The sequence below is a fragment of the Macrosteles quadrilineatus genome, unplaced genomic scaffold (genome assembly GCF_028750875.1).
Source record: "Macrosteles quadrilineatus isolate MER2022 unplaced genomic scaffold, UCM_ALF_1.0 Scaffold_9__3_contigs__length_116548681, whole genome shotgun sequence".
Classification (NCBI taxonomy): Eukaryota; Metazoa; Arthropoda; class Insecta; order Hemiptera; family Cicadellidae; genus Macrosteles; species Macrosteles quadrilineatus.
In genome coordinates, this window is record NW_026542602.1 from 68,664,912 (window position 1) to 68,682,767 (window position 17,856).

Consider the following 17,856-nt stretch of genomic DNA (forward strand, 5'->3'; position numbering starts at 1 on the left):
AGTAATTTTTTTTGGACGTAAGCAACACATGTAAATGTGTTTCTTTTATCAAACAAATGAGTTATTGAGCTGTTTACTATATTTTCATCCCATTTTTGTACAAACACAATATAATACAATCTGAGGTTTATCGAGACATAAATAAAAAAAATAAGTATGTCTTTATTAGCCAACGTTTTTCTGATCAATATAAGATTTTCAGAACAACTATGGTCATTTAACGAACACTACTTAACTGATCTTAATGATTAGTTAAGTATGGCTTTTAAGAAGTTTTTAAATAAAGCTTACGTATTGCTAATAAACTTAGGCTCTCGGGTAGTCCGTTGTACAATGGGGGGGGGGGGGGGGTTAAAATAGTATATGATAGGTGTATACAATATGTGTACAATTAGGTTCTGCAGAAACAAAATTTGATTTCATAAAGAAATATCAAACTAGAAAAATACACTTATGTACTTATAATTACAATTGTAGAAGGATAATCTTTGTATTCACTGAATGTTTATATAAATTAATCGTGATACTAAGTCACTTAATTAATTAAGCCACACAGAGTATAACACATTATGAGACAATTAATAAGCAGGTCTAGTCTGTAGGGGGTACTTAGCTCTACTCTCACGTACTGTTACATCGTAACTCCTTGATGAACAAATCATTAAATGTCATTTTAATATGACTATATATAATATTTCGAATAACAGTTTGGGATACACATATAAAAAAAAACAAACCTGTTTGATTTGTTTAATTGTTTACTTACAGCATTTCCATATTGTAGAAGACCATGTAAAAGTCTAATAAGTGTAATAATTTGTATTTATTATGGCAAAAGTGTGATAAAAATACTTTACCAAGATTGCTGATTCGCCAACATTGTGCTGATAATAATTTGAAATAAATGTTAATATATATTTATTTATATTTATATTTGACTTTTAACTATCAAATTATTTACTCCAAGATAAAAGTAAACTTTTAAATATGACAAAATCACTAGCATATTTTTTGGGCATCATATACCAAAGAGAATATGTTTTTTGACGTTTTACAAGAATGCTGAAAGGGGTTATCAGTAAAAACTTATCACCACCTAACATCGAGCCTGTTGTTCTTAAATACTTAAGAAGCTTTTGCTGAACTTGTTACAACTCAACGTTATGTGGATAGCGAGGTCGTTGCATCCTTAATCGATCTTTACTAGAAGCCTAATGCTTTTATGGAGTTTATCGCATAGAACATTACTGGGCTAAAAAAGAGCCGTCAAAAGATTCTACAATATTTTGTACTCTTTAAGCGGCTCTTATAGTATGCTTATAAGAAAATTGACAAATATAAAAAAGGTTACAACTTTAAAAAAAAATCTACGTTCGTCTTGATTGACATTATATTCATAAATAAATTTTGTAACTTTAGTTTATTTCAAGACACTAGCTGCTATGCCATGTACCCATGTCTAACAATAAAGAAAATGTTTTACAATTTAAATACAAACTGATATTTTAACTGATACTTTATTAATGTAAATCTACGATATCATGACTAAATTAAATATATTTTAAGTAGACGAAAAAAATAGTTGCTGCATTTTCATAAATTTAATCTAAAAAATATTAAGTAAAAAAATTAACATATAATTATTTCTATAGTGAATATATTAGTTAACTGTTAATATAAGCTTAGACCTATATTACACATAAAAATGTATTAAATTTTTAATAATTTTTTTGTGAACTGTGAGCCTCAAGTTTAAAAAAATATATGATAAATATAAAAATTATAATATTTTTACATCAAATTCTGACTTAAAAACCTTTTCCCTCCCTTTTAACGACATTCCTATACACAACTCTCCATGTTTATGATTCAGTATGATTAGTTTTCGGAGCAGCTCACAAAATTTGATTTCACTTCGGTTCACAGGTAAATTAGGTTTTCGTCCGGTGTTGTGTATGATACTGTGTCTCAATTATGGACCCGTCCATGTTGTATGATTTACAAAAAAGGCTATGTTCACCACCAGAAATATTGGATATTTTCCTTTGCACTGAAAACAGGTATAAGCAATCAGGATAAAGAAATATTTAAAGACACAGAATATGGTTAGTCAAATTTGTAAAATGATCTTTTAAGTTTCTTTGTCGTTAAAATAATAAAACATATTTTTATCAAGAATATTAAAAATATTTTAGAGCTCAAAAAAACTAATAAGTTAGTATATTGAAGCGTTGTTATGCGAGAAAATTCCAAAAAATTGTAAATTTAAAATCACCATGTTATTCTTACGGAAAATAACTGTTGTAATTTGCTTTTTATGGATGTATTTTAATAGAATTTTGCAAATTTGTTTATTTCATACTAAGCTATCAACATTCCAATTAAAATCATACCTTATTAACTTCTCTGTAGCAGCAAACCTAAGTACTCATTCAAATTAATGTTATTTATATAGGAAACTAATGTGACAATTTTAAGGAAATATTTCAGTGGAAATCCGACCAGACAAATGGAAATTCACTGAGTATGCTAGTTTGCTGCGGCGGGGGTATTTAGTAATTACTTTGTGATTATTATCTCGTGTTTATTTCTTATTCCAGCTATTTACCTGTTAGGCCCTTATTAGACGAGGCAGCCAAGTTGCGCAGCCAGCCGGGCAGCCAGTCGGCCAGCCAGTCACTGGGCATTGGTTCTTATGGAGCTTATTACACGAGGGCAGCCAGTTGCGCAGCCACTGTTTGGCTGCCGGCTGGTTGCCGAGCCCGGCGACCGCACAGGCAACCACTGGCTGCTCGGTCTGGTCGCGCTCCTGTGTAGTTTACGGATCTTATTATACTGGGCAACCAGTCGCCCGTTGCCACACATCAGTAATAGTGGAAACACACCAGTTCACTTGTGGAAGTGCGTTCATCTCATTATCATCTGCGCAAAGTTCGTCGAAAAGGGTGTAATATAATCTTTTTTCTGTTCTTGATGAAAGAATAGGATGTATATGCATTCTCCTCTTCCTTCGTCTTCTATTTTCATGAGTAGCAAAAGAAGCAAATATTCATCTCGCATTCTGACAGCGTCTCTCCCCAACAGAACTGTTCCACCAACACTGTTCCACTGTCAACAAGAGACTGGCCTAGTTGGTAATTTTGTGGCTGCCCTGTGGCTGCTCTACTGGTTGCTCTACTGGTTGCTACGCTAGGCAGCCAGACAGGCGACTGGCTGCCCGGCTGGTTGCGCAACTTGGCTGCCTAGTCTAATAAGAGCCTTAAGATAAATACACATTTAGTGCGTAGGAATCAATAAGAATTACGCCGTTAAAACAGATATCTGTTTAGTAATTATCAAATATCATGTATTATTTTTGACATCTTTCCCTATAAGGAATAAACTTTTATTTAATGTAGCACTACAAGGCCTAGACCCGGAACCAATTTAACTTTTCATATTCATGTCCCTAGTAGCTAAAACCACTTTTCGTAAACCTTTTACATGTAAAAATATGTTTATGTGTGTCCATGATTAATAATTTAATAAATGTTGGTCCAATTCGGTACAATTTGGAATGCATGTGTAGAGCAGGATGAACTTGACGGGTTTCACAAACCAGCGTGATTAAGTAACAGTAACAGGGTGTTATGACGTCTACCATCTACAAAAAAATCATATATTAAAAAAAATCTCTAATTTATTTTTATTAAATCAAATATTCTCACAACCTCAAATAAAGCTCACACGAAACTGTAACATGTCTGAAACATTTTATAACACTCAACCCAACACGTAGCAGACAGCTGAGTTGAAACCAATCATCAATCTAAGGTTCCTTTCAGCTGATCTTTGGCGGTCTCACAACCTTACAACTTCACATCCGGTGAGAGACTCAAGAGTGAGAATAAACGTAGTATTTCATACAGTTATATGATTAGTCGACTCTGCCATACTATGAATAAAACCTTAACCTCACTGCACAGAAAGCAAATTATATCTAGTCCATATTAAGTACGCAACGTTACTTCAATTTTTTTTCTTTTTTGAATCTATCTATCCATGAACGAAAACAGGCTACACAGAACACGCGGAAGCCATCCAATAAGGGTTCCCTGTTTTTTTTTATGAAATGTTGTATCCGTTGAATGTATACCGTTAATTTGTTACCAATGACCTAATCAAATGTTAAAATGTGATAATATTATAATTCGTATAACAACTCTTTATTATATTAGGAGTTATAGAAAAACCTATTATAAAAAGGTTATTAAGACTCGAGTTTTACAGGTCAAGTACAAACTACAATGCTATGGAACACCGCATTTACAGCTTAATTAACTAGACTCAACTTGTCCGCTTAGGATTAGGCCAGTGTAAACCAATGTACTTACATGCTTGTAACAACAATGTATAATATATATCCTCCTATATATCTGTATAATCGTAGCCTGATAGTAGCGTAGGCACTTTAGAGTGCTATTTGAAAATTAAACCACATGACAACTTATTATTTGTGGTATTCTAAGTGAATAATTTTATTTTGAGCTACATGACATTTTCTTAACATATTCTTAACAGTATTATAGCAAACCTATTCTCATTATGTCAATTGCCCACTTAAGGTATATACTTTGAGCTGCAACTTACTTCTACAATATGTTTTTATCTCTTTCACCAATCAAACCTAAAAATCGGGAAAAAATTGTCCTTATTAAGTGTAGTGTCGTGTTTAAAATTCACAGTTTTAAACAATAAATAAATTGTAACCGTTTATTCTGTAAATTCTGAAAACATGTGCTTAGGTAATAATTGTTATTTATTATGATACGAGAGTCAACACTCTCGTATAACAAAAGAGACAAATTGTTCGACAGCTAATCAACTAAACAATGTGTGTTGTTTATCTATAACAGATATAATCATGTCAGCGTATCTCTGATTGTGTACACTGTTTAATGCAAACATATGTTGGAGTTGTGTATTTAAGTAAATGCCTTCATTTTATTGTAACTATCGTTATTATTTTCACTTAAGTATAATTACTAGTCTTGACAGTATAAGTAAACAAATAACAATCGAAAACATATACACGTTTGTTTAAGAAGACTTAATAAACCATTATAAAGTGTTTAGGCAGAGTGATAACTTTTAGACTCTTCCATACGTACCTTGAAATATGATTTAAGATGACCGATTCGAATACTATGTAGAAAAGAACGTAAATTATCAAAATACGAATTTTTAAATTGCAATTTCATTTAGGCCAACTAAACCAATGGATCTCTTATAGTTCAGGAAATAAACAAGTTTTCCACCTTAAATGTATCCACCACATTTTTTTTTCTAGTAAATTCTGTGACACAAATCTAATTCAACTTAACAGTTGCTACAGTGTTAGTAGTTACACAACACAAAGATCAATCTGATCACCTTGTTAATGCTTTTAGTCACGTGGTTGACATTTGTTTGTCCTTGTTAGTGGTGAATTCAAATTCAAATTGAATGCATATATGATGAATTGATTTAAACGACAATAACTGTAACGTAAAATTAGTAAATTGTGTTTCGCTGTAAATATTTTACACAATTTTGCTACCACTTCACTAGACAATTATTTATTTTATTTGTAGGCTAATTGTGATATTTTGAGATCTTGTCCCGTTAAAAACATCCAAATCAAAACTTGTTATAATTCGCAACAATATTTTTTATAACTAGACGAAGCTGGTAAAATTAAGATGCAATAATTTGTAGTTCCGAATAATTAAATAAACAAGGTATTATGATAGAGAGTGAAAGTTTGTAAACTGAGACTGAGAATCGTGGGGAGTTTTTGAGACTTTTTAATTAAATTGTTAAGTAATTATTTCACTTCAAACTCTCTACAGATTCGAACGAGCTTTGCTACGGCCACTAAGAATTGTAAACGTGTTTAATAAAATAAAATTGATAAAAACATTATTCATAGATTATTTGTTATGTTATGTTAGGTTATAAAACGAGATATTCGAGTAAACCCTCTCGTTGAACAAAAGCTACAAGTTGTTTGACATCAGCCAATTAACTAAACAATGCACGTTGTGTATTTACAACCGATATAATCTAGCTACTGTCACTATAATCATTTTGTATTCAGCCTTTATCATAAATATTTAAAATAAACTGATAATGAAATTCAAGTAAAAACCTCTAAAAGTCTACAAAATACACGTGTAGTAAAAATTTTCATAATATTTTACATTTGAAGTCAAATTAAAGCAGCTTAGATTGTTTAAATTTTAACAATATGAAATATGTTGTCTGATTATTAATTTTTTTTTTCATTTCTACTTGGAGTGTAATTGGTTCTGCAGTAAGTTAAATCAACTGCACAGGCTATTGTGATTCTTATTTTATAGCGCTGTGAAATCGAAGGTAAACGTCGTTGTAGAAGAGGTTCAATTTGGTCGTAAAATTGGTCTTTAAAAGTAATCATTGAATCTAAAAGCAACGAATAATTCAAACTTGCGTAGAATGTTGAAATGCATATTTAATTTGTTGACAAGTTCACTAAGCCCCCACTATGACTGCCTGTAAGGCAAATCTCTACTTGTAGAACGGAACTAATCAATAGGTTATTTTTAATTTAATATCCTTATTTGAAAAAAAATATTCTTTGTTGTTTAGAAAAATTTATATTTAAAACAGAAATCAATCATTGTAAAACACTCCTTGTCTTGTATATGCAATCATCATTCTATAAAGGTTTTCTCACTATAAAGTTTTTTTTTTAAGTGAATGTAAATAAATTAAACTTTTACCAGGCACATATTTTCCAATTCTACAATTTCTCCACCTTCCCAATGTTTTAGTAATAAGAAAAAAAGAAAACTAAACAAAAACAGGCAGACGAAATAGCTTTGTTGATTCCCTGTCGCAATGTAGACAAGTTATTTTCATAACTTATTATGAATTACGGTTAATGTTATAAGCCAACCACAAGACACACCACAAGTAACACCATATTAAATTAAATACATTCAATATTATTTTAATTTGACAAGTGATATTCTTATGACGCTTTTTAATGACAAAGAACTTTATATTTTTGCACAGTCCAATAATCGCTTCTAGTATAAGAGTCTAAAGGAAGTTCTAAAATAAGATAAACATAAGTTTTATGAGAGAAGACTGATACACTCCATCTGATACAACTGTTTCCTTCCATTATTTGGTGTAATTTATATGAAGCGCCAGATAAATCTCAGTTCTTATCTTTTTGCACAATATAAGTACCATATAACATTGACTGGCTATTAAGATAAGATTTTATAAACATTTTATGAACTCTCATTACTTGACATTGAAAGATATATTATGTTAACTTAAAATCAATTCATCATAACTAATATACAATACATACAGACAAATCATATACAACCTTTCCTTATAAATGGCATAGCAGTGAATTTCATCAATTTAGAACAAAACAATACTCTGCAGTAGTTTTTCCATGAAACAGACAGTTCCCGCATCGTGGTTAGTGAATGTGTGTCACTGTCAGTCAAAGTATTGTGGCCATTAATCTTGGACACACTGGTTTTTGTGCAGGCAAAATGGCTCCTCCTCTGGGTATATAGTGTTAAATATACAGTATTCGTTAAATATATATAAATATCATCACTTCATCCAAAACCATACGCTCTATGGTTACTTGTTGGTTGAATCATGTATTCGATAACAATTACAATTTTACATTAGACCCAAATACTATTTGAGGATACGTTTTAAAAGTCCTTATTCTTAGTCTGTATTGTAAATTTAGCAAATGCCTGTTCCGAATGCCTGACTTGACATAGCCTATTTTCATTGAAAGTCTTAAAAGTGTAAGAAAATGAATTTGAATGTCTAAAGTGTAAAACAAAAATTATAGATTAGTGAATAAGCGAGACTTAAGTAGTATCACATTTGAACTTGTATTATGGACTATTCTCAGCTTGTTGAATGGTTATGAAAGATTTATAAACTGATTAATTATACATTTTAAGCAATGTTATTACAGAAAATCAGAACATTGCTTAAATGTGTAAACGTATTTCTTTTTTTTAATGTTTCCTCTTCTAGTTTCCACAAGATGGTGAGAATATGAAACAAGAAAACAGAATAAGGATATAACAGATAGGAGTTCCTAGTGGTGTAAGAACTTTCCCTAAAATATACATCAGAGATATAAAAACGTTGAGTTTGACATAGGACGTTGCATTAAGGCCATAACTTGTATTTTACATTTCCCTTTTCTTCTCAGAGACAAATCGTCCCAAGTATGAATGTAAAACGTGTATATTTTCCAGATTCTTTCACATTTAACATATGATGCATAACACAAGATTACTTTTGATTACCTTGCATTACACATTCATCTTAAAATAAAGCAAATAATGCAATGATACATAATTCTGCGTTAAATAGTACTCCTCTTACCAAAGGTTTCACTAGACATTTTGGAAGCATTTGTATAGTTAGTTATATGACCATAGAAGATCACCTGTGTATAAAACAGCTATAACTAAATCATTGCTGGATTGAAGTATATGTTTTTCGTTGTTTTTTTACATTTCGTAGAGACATAGAAAAGTTTGATTACTTGAAAAAAATATGTATAGAAAATCAGCCCTCGCTTAAATCTTCATAACAAATGTTACCCAAACCAGTTGAAATTTACATTCATAAACACACAATTTGGAACATTATTTTATCTCTCACCAATAAACTTAAGTACTTAATAATAAACTTAATACGAATAATTTTTACTATCTTGTTACCCCAAACAAATAGTTTTTAATTCAATGAAGGACAATCATTCGTTACTTACACCATAAAAATTATCTGAACACTATAGATAAGTAAATGTAAAAAAAATTAAAGTAAAAATAAATACACTATATCCTTTTTTTTCTTTAGGGTATTTTTGAGTATATTCCTATGGTAAAATGAAATAGATCAATATAAATGTTTCAATCAAACTGTTTATAGCTTGTCTTGATTAGACAAAGCTTGTCTGATGTCACAAGACCAAAGTCTAATCAACATCAAGAACAGACTTCGACTGATGGGAACTTAAAGTTGAGATCAAGACTGTCTGGAGACAATCCAAAACATAAAAAAAAACAGTAGCAATCTTAAAAATCTGTAGCTTACCTCACTATGTTTATCAAACTCTATAAGATGTTAACTAAATGTTAATAACCGTAGTTTATAGAGTTTTTGTATAAGATTTAATTTTAATATTGGCTTATTTATAATTGCATCATTTGTTGATTCATGTCTTATGATAGAGCTTTTAATGTTCGTTTTTAAATTATTGTATAGTGTGTAAAATTAATGTTCCATATTAAAACATTATATTTAATCTCCCCGATACTAGTTTCCATGGCTCGTTCAAGTTTGCTGCACGTCAACACCAAATTTCACGTGCGAGGAGACGTCGAGGGCAGGGAAAATCGGAGTGAGTGTTGGAAAATCACTTTTGGTACGTTTGTGAACGAAGTTTTTCATGGCGCAAAAATACACGTAGTGAAAAACTTACCTCAGTGAAAAAAATATATTTACTACTGAGCCTCAATATAAAAATAAAAACAAAAAGGTTATAGAAACCGATTTAACAACGTAAAAGGTATAAGTTCAAGTTCAAAGTCAATATGTTCAATGTGCAGTAAACATGCACTAGAAGATAAAAACAATCGAAAATATCTAATGCATTCCTGCATAAGTGCATTATGTTGTTCAAACTTTTAGTGTAAAACAGTGAATATAACTGATATTAATAAAGTAAATTATTAGTAAACATACACTAGGGTACGTAGACTAATAGATAACTGATTGAGAGCAAGGGATAGTAAATTTAAAGCAAAGGAAAACAGCTTTTTGTTCTTTCCTTGTACCAGGTTAGGGCTTGGGAAACAATTGCTTTCTTTGATCTAACCTGTTATCGAAAATAGCTACTTTCTGAACGGAGTGATGTAATGTATTTTTCATCACTCCTTAACGAAAGTAACTATTTTCGATAACAGCTGATATCAATGAAAGTAGTCGTTTCCCAAGCTCTAATTTAGGGCGAGGGAAAATCGATCAGCTGATTTTCCCTCGCTCTAAATTTACTTTCCCTCGCTCTCAATTAGTTCTCCATTTATTCACTACGCGCGCCAGTGTTTTGTTACGGTTTAATTTAATGATTTTAATCAGCTGTATGTATTTTTAAAAGTTGTGTTATTCTTTTATTTTGATGTTTAAACCAAATTTATTGAGAAATATACGTAGGTTTCTTTTTAGAAGATTTTATTTTATTTTGATGTTCAATCAAATTAATTGAGAAATCAAATTGTTTTAATATACTGAGGTCTGCTATTCTGTGTTTGTGTATTTTTGCGTCGTGATGAAAAGTATCGTTCATAACTCGTACCGAAAGTTATTATCCGGCACTTGCTCCATTATTCCCGTCCTCGGCTTCGCCTCGTACGTGAAAATAGCTCTCACATACTCGGCTTCGCCTCGCACGTGAAATCGGGGTTCCCTATGTTCGGCTTCGCCTCACACAAAAACTTGGGCGCGCGACGGAAAATGCCACTTTCGGTCCTAGTAATGAAATATACTATTCCTTCAGTCACTAAAATAACAGCAACATAAATCACATAATAGTACATCATTCCTAGTGTTGGGCTTTAATTATGAGCTTTCTTATATATGAAATGTATTACTAAACGTTATTCAGATTAATTTCTAATCATACACTAAGAAATAACAATGTAGACAACACATGAGCAATAGCAATATAAATAGTGCAAAAACGTACTATTTACACACGTAGTTGGGTGTGTTGCTAGCCTAGTGGTTAGCGTCTCGGACTTCTGTGCGGGAGGGACGGGTTCAATCCCCGGGACATCCACAAAACTTTAATGGGTAAAAAAAAATACTAGACTCGATGTCATAACTTATTAATGCGGCCATCATTGGCTTACTCGAGTGAATAGTAGTACCACTGACTTATATAGTCAATGACCCAACCATGTGATCGTTGATTCTAACGTAATGGCAATGCACTGTCCTTAGACACAGGATAAACCAGTAGTGAATGGTTATGGGCAGTTAAAAAAATCTTATAAAAATAATCAAATAAAATAAAAGATCTAACACATTCGAATACCGCCATTTCTGAAACGAACAGGAATAATGTATGACTGCCAATAACCGGATGAATGATACGAAAATGGGAAAGTTCGAGAATAAATGTGGTTTGAAATTAAACCCAACGTGAAATATCACCCAATCACTATCATCTGTCAATACAATGCATAATCTTGTTTATATTTCATGCAATTCTTGCCAGTTAAATAGCTTAAGATTATAAAAAGAAAATAAATGCGTCAAAGTTCTTTAGCAAAACAATAAATTAGGGTAGTATATTTTTAGTATATTATATTATTTTATTGACACTTGGCCAAACGTTTTTTATTTGCCACAAATGTGTTGTATTTTTTGACAGTTCCTACGTTTTAGTGTTTTTGTAAAGCAAAGAAATGGTTTAATTATTTAAAGAAGAAGATTAAAGATGTGGCCCATGTATGATTTTAAATTTAGTTATATTTTAAGTTTGACTCAACCACACAACTACTTGCATTGTTTAGCATGTGAACAAAATGAAAATCAGCTGTTGACTCGTAATATGATCCATAGCATTGTTAATTAGCTCTAAATATAAAAAGAAAAAAATTTTGGAACATTTTTCTAATCAAAAAAATATATATTGCATTTCGTGACCTGTTGTGCCTTTACTTAAACGTCTTTCAAAGAGATGTAGGCTATTAGCACATAACAGTAGTTGTCAATATCAAATAAACCCGAAAAGGCATTTTACAACCTAATGACTCCCAAGCAGTGTAAAATGTAAAACATTGCTGTAAGTGTATCTGTTGAAAATGTTAGACTAAAATGGGTCCAAGAAGCTGGATATAGCTTATAAAAGTTTCCAACGGGGTGGCAAAGAAGAGTTCATGAACCACACACAATACATCATTATTTTGCAAGGGTTTATCTTAAAAGGCGTATAGCGTTAATTAAAAAAATAAAATCTGCAGTTATATATGTGGTGACGAAATTACAAACGATTTTATCATACCACTGAATATACGATAACCGATTATAATGTTTACTATTTAACAATTATCCCCAATATTGTCAGCAAACCATTAGTAGATACGTGTTTTATATTAAAGCTACCTCTTTACGGTTGAATTACAGTTTATCTTTCAAGAGCAGAGCTTTTTATATCGCATTTGCAACACCTGCCAATACCGTTTCCTTATTGGATTTACAAAATACAAAGTTTCATTTAAAAAGGGGGTCAAAATATACTTACTTACATATTTTAAGATATAAACTGTATGCAGTTTTAAGGTTGATGGTTTACATATTCCTTTATTTTTAAATACAAAATTATTTTGAAATTATGTGTTGTTAATTAGCCTGGTCTCTGACAAGGGTGACAATATTGTCTTGAAAAAACCTTCAAAAAATTAATTACCTTCTGAAAATTATGAGTTATTTTTGTTTGAAATACTGCTATAGGTATGGTGTAAGAATTTAAATTTTAAACTACAGAGTTGGTGCACTCTAAATATATTAGGGCATAAAATTCATAGCAAACAATAAATATTATATCCATTCATTTATTTAAAAGTAAAAGTAAGTTATTCAAAAACTAAATATTTCCTTTTGATATCATCATCTATATATTAAAACGTGACAGGGGTTTTTTCACGATTCTGAATCAACCATTTCATTTTCATGATTTTTCTGTTGAGAGTTATTTTGAAAGCTAGGGAATGTGTCGAAGCCATAACTTTAGTTTAAGGTTCAAAACAAAGGTACAGAAATAAGGTTTTATTTTTTTAAGTCTAGCAGCCGACGCTAATATTTTACAATAGCTTTTGGTATAATGGCATTTGCTTAACGTAACAGCTGTACATAATTGGACAGTCAGCATTTGTGACAAAAATTCAGCATTTGGATTAGGGTTGACTTATTTATAGGCCTTCTATTTGTAATGCTATAATATTGATAAGTTCATTTATTTGGTAAAGGATGACGGATTTTTTAAATATACATAGTAAAATACTAGATATTCTAATTTATTTTTTAGAGCAGTCTTTAAAATCTTGGGTTTGTTTTAGTGCATTATAATTTGTTTAAAATAAAAGCTGGATAAATATGAAACTATTCTATAGAACTACGAGGTTATTTCATTTAGTCTATGAATCTGTCATTGATTATAGGAAATAAGTAAGATTAGTATAGATAAGTAAGACGTAAGGTCATTGCTGTATACAAATTGATCTTTATAGAAAATCCTATGCAAATTACGGTAAGAGTAGGGAAATGACAATGTTTACATGTTTTAATTCGTCTTGGCAGCTTTTTTTACAAATATGTTTGACTGCTTAAACTTTGTTTGGATTAGTACCGAAAATATTTATGTTATCAAAAAAGGTGATCAATCATGAAATCATGATCATGAATCACAATTTTAAATTACTACCTCAAACTCTGAAGGGTTTTATCATTATATTATAACTGCTGAAACAGTTTATTTAAGTATATGCTATATCAGGTAGTTGTTCGATGGTTGAAAACACCCTATGAAAATCCAGGGGTTTGAGTAAAGTACAAGATATTTCCTTTATGATACTCAACTCAGAGATACCCAAAGCTTTTCCCCCTTATTTGACCAACCAAATTACTTGGGGAGAGGCCAGACTAACATTGGCTAGCATCCAATTTAAAATTACTCTGCCCACTAAACTACATTTTTTCCTATACTTCCTTTAAAACTTTAAAAAAACATTAACAGTTTTGAGTTATTGGTTGAATATTTATAGATTCTTACTTAACCCCTTAAAGTTAAATAATTATTTACGCATAGAAGATCAGAACACATCAAGATTATAACTTTTTCCTACAGTTACCTAACAATGTACATGTTCTCTCACTGATTTGAGAAAGCAAAGTGGCCAATTCGCTCATCAGTGAGACAATGTTAACATTGTCTCACTCTAATTACTTTGTTTCACTCACTCCAGATTTGCAACGTGAAGGCACGAAATAGTGAGCGCGTAACATGCAGATAAGGTCGTATGCGCGCGAAATACGTTGGCAGCACTGGCTGTAAATCAGCTGGTCAGCTGTTGTACTGTTGTATTATTAAATGCAATATTTAAAGTTCACTTCTGTGTAAAAACATGTCACGTTTCTTTACCAATTTATTTGTTTTATGGTAACTGTAGGAAAAATATAATGTGCAACTTGAGTGCAAAGTGCAATTGCATCACTCGAGAAACCATTCCTCACTCGCCTACGGCTCGTGAGTAAGTATTTCTCTCGAGTGAGTTAATTGGTCACTTTGCTCACTAGTTGCACAAATAACTATTAATTAAATATTAAAATAGAGATATTTGTTGATACATGAATGTGTTGTGCTTCTTTACTCCATGTCATTGATTGCTGATAGTGCACCTTTGTCAATGGATCTTGTATTTTAACTTCCTTAGGTTCTAGCCAAGTCTGATTCATCACCTCTTTCAGTGACATCTAACAGTTTTGGCTTGGTGGTGCCGTGCGTTTCCTCAGGGCTCCTGTGGCCTTCCAATTTTTCTAAATAATTATCTTCAGTGCCACCTGAATTTCTACATTCTCTCTTTGTCCGAGCATGACTTTGTATCTCTGTCACCTGTGTGTTTCTAATGTATATGAAATGGATTGTTTGATTGGAAAAACATTTAAAGCCTTAATTATCTTGAAAGTGAATAAATGATCATTTGATTACCCTATATATCTACCGTATTTGTATTGAACAAGATTACTATTACTATACGTTCTACATGAATGGTCGAAGTATGAACACTTTTTATTTACTTTATAAACGGATAAACCTTGTATAAGACCTTTGGATGCTTCAACGTCGTCCGATGTTCAGAATTACGATGTTACATTCTATAAGATTAATGTAGGCCAGACCTGCTATAATCTTAGTGTTTATGATTTAACCTGTTTATGTATAATCTAGTGTAATCTACGTTTAGTAGATTACGTTTCATAGTTAAGCTTAATACAGACATAAACCAATGGTGTTTACAGCACCAACACTATCGAAATAGGCTAATCAGACGTCATTATCTGTGTCCTTGTTTCCTACATAATTTATAATGCATACATAAATTTCGAAACTAATATTAAAGCTGTAAAAAATTGTAATGGAAACATAAATTATATTAAACTCATTTTTATAATTTAAAATATTTACTTATTAATGGCTAACTCAAACAAAATTTGTTTGTGTAAGTATATTTTAAATTTTTTTATGTACGTTCACTATGATTGAATATCTCACACGTAATGACTTAAAACATACCAATCAGCAGTTAATACTGTAATTAAATTCAATTTTGGGTTAACACAGCGAAAAATCCAAGCTGAAAAATATAGTTTAATGCATTTTATCAGTTTAAGAAGTACAATATTTTGTGAAAACGAGATGATGATAGATATACTTTTTAAGAGTTTAACAAATTGAAGGCATACCGATACTCTATACTAAATCTCATCTGTGTAAATCCCAAGTGATAATTAAAAAAATGCAACTGCATAAAAATATCGAACTTTGTCACGGGTTGTGATTAAATATTTTTCAGACACAACGAAGTTTCATACATTCGGAACCATACAGCATTACAACATTTATCTCTCTATCCCTCTTAATCGCTTAGATATGCAAACACCAATACACCTGGCACGTCTGTGTTATATCACCAACATTACAAGACGCGATATTACAGTCGTTATTGTATATTACATGAGTCCTACTTCTCTGGGACAAAGTACTACAGACTAGTGTTTGTGTATCATAACCAGGACTTGTCTTAAATTCGATACTTTTGACCAAACTTTTTTTTATATACAATTAAACTATATTAAGCTTTATAACAGATCTTTATTTTACTGCATAACGGTAAGATATTAATTGGACGCTGTCGATAAATTGGTTATAGAATGTGGTTTTCAAACAATTCATATAATATCTGGGGACGCCACCTAGGTGTGTATTTTAACACAAATACGAATGAATGAGAAAATCTGTATAGTTTTGTTACTGACTAAGATCAGCTAAGATTAGTAAGATCAGCTGTTTCATTAACCAAGATCATTAGTTTAAAGCACAATGATCAGGGACAGCTGTTTCCAGTACATAATCATCAAAAAGCCACTTATCTCAGGATCGTTTCCGAAACTGTTAAATTGTTAGGAGTGACTATAACCACTAAGTGGGATTATAATCTATTAAATAAATTTATGATGTATTATAAAAATAAATGTAGGCTATTATCTTAACAATTCCTATTGCTAAAACCCCGATTTATTAGGAAATCATATATCAAGCAAACAAATAATTATATCGAGAGCAAAATTTCTCAATACACTTAAAGACTTTCAAATTGATGTACCAAATGGACACGTTAAGTACTCTTGTATTTTACGAATACGTCGAAGCATTCTTTTTTCCGAACAGTTCAATATAAACAGTAGGCTAAAATTAAACAATGTATGAAATAAAAAAAACCCTATTAGACATACAAAAATTATCATTTCATATGATAAATTGTACAAACTTCTTACTTTGTGTGAAAGTTAGGTATATATAGTGTGTGTTGAACAAAAGAGAGCGATAGAGAAGCAAGAGAGGTAACAAGATTGTCTAGAAAATACTTCAAACAACTCAATTATTGTCGAAGAAGTGATTCTTAGAAAATTTGATAAGACAAGCTGTAAACCGAGAGCTAAAAATGGTTCCCATGCAGTAGTTAGTGAACAATGAAACTAATACCGTTTATTTTTTTATTTCATTTTTTCATATTTTACACAAAAGTAATTCATCCATCATATTATAGGGTAAAATAAGTTTACAAACATCTTTAGTAGTGATTAAAGTAGGTTTATCGTGTTAATCAGTCCGATTTAAATGAGTTATAAAAATAATGAAGAATGTGTCTATAAAAGATTTACTTTTAAATAAGTTCAAACCTTAATACAACGCAGGTTTTGTATGATTTAAACCTGTCAGGACAAAGGTTTTGCTGGGATACTCTTCCTGCCATCTATCACTTTTTGATAAACGATTCATGGCAGAATATACTGGGGTGATGTATAATTACGTCGTTTTCTTGACAAAAATGTATTGGTATACCTGCAAAACAGTGATACATTTACTATGTATATGAACAGTTATAATAGGCTCAGCTAGAAATTAAGATTCAAGTAAAAATTTTTGGTTTCAACATAATTTGAATGACAATTTCGGTCACAGCGTAATAAAACTGTGACAGATCGCTAATTGCACTTAACAATTAGCAGTCGAGTTACTATTTTTATATATTTTTCCCCTAAAAAATAATTTTAACATTATGCTTTTATGTATATGACAGAGATTTCCCTTCCCGAAGGATATAAAGTTAATAATTTTTGTAAATACAATAAATACAGACAAAAGAGAAAATGGAACATTTCTGCAAAATATTTGATCCATGCTCCAAATACAGTTAAGAATTAACATGAAGGGATTATTTCATTACTTTAAAATCATCTTGAATAATAAAACGATATATTAAATGGGATTACAAGATTTGATTAAATAAACTAGTTATTTCATATCATACAAACATAGATGATAGTTATTCGTAAAAATGTTCACTAGTATCTTTCGGTGTAGAATTTTCCATACCGAAATTCAACAGAAACAAAACGGGGTTTTACACCAATAATAGCTATGATTGAAATTAATTTTAAACTAAA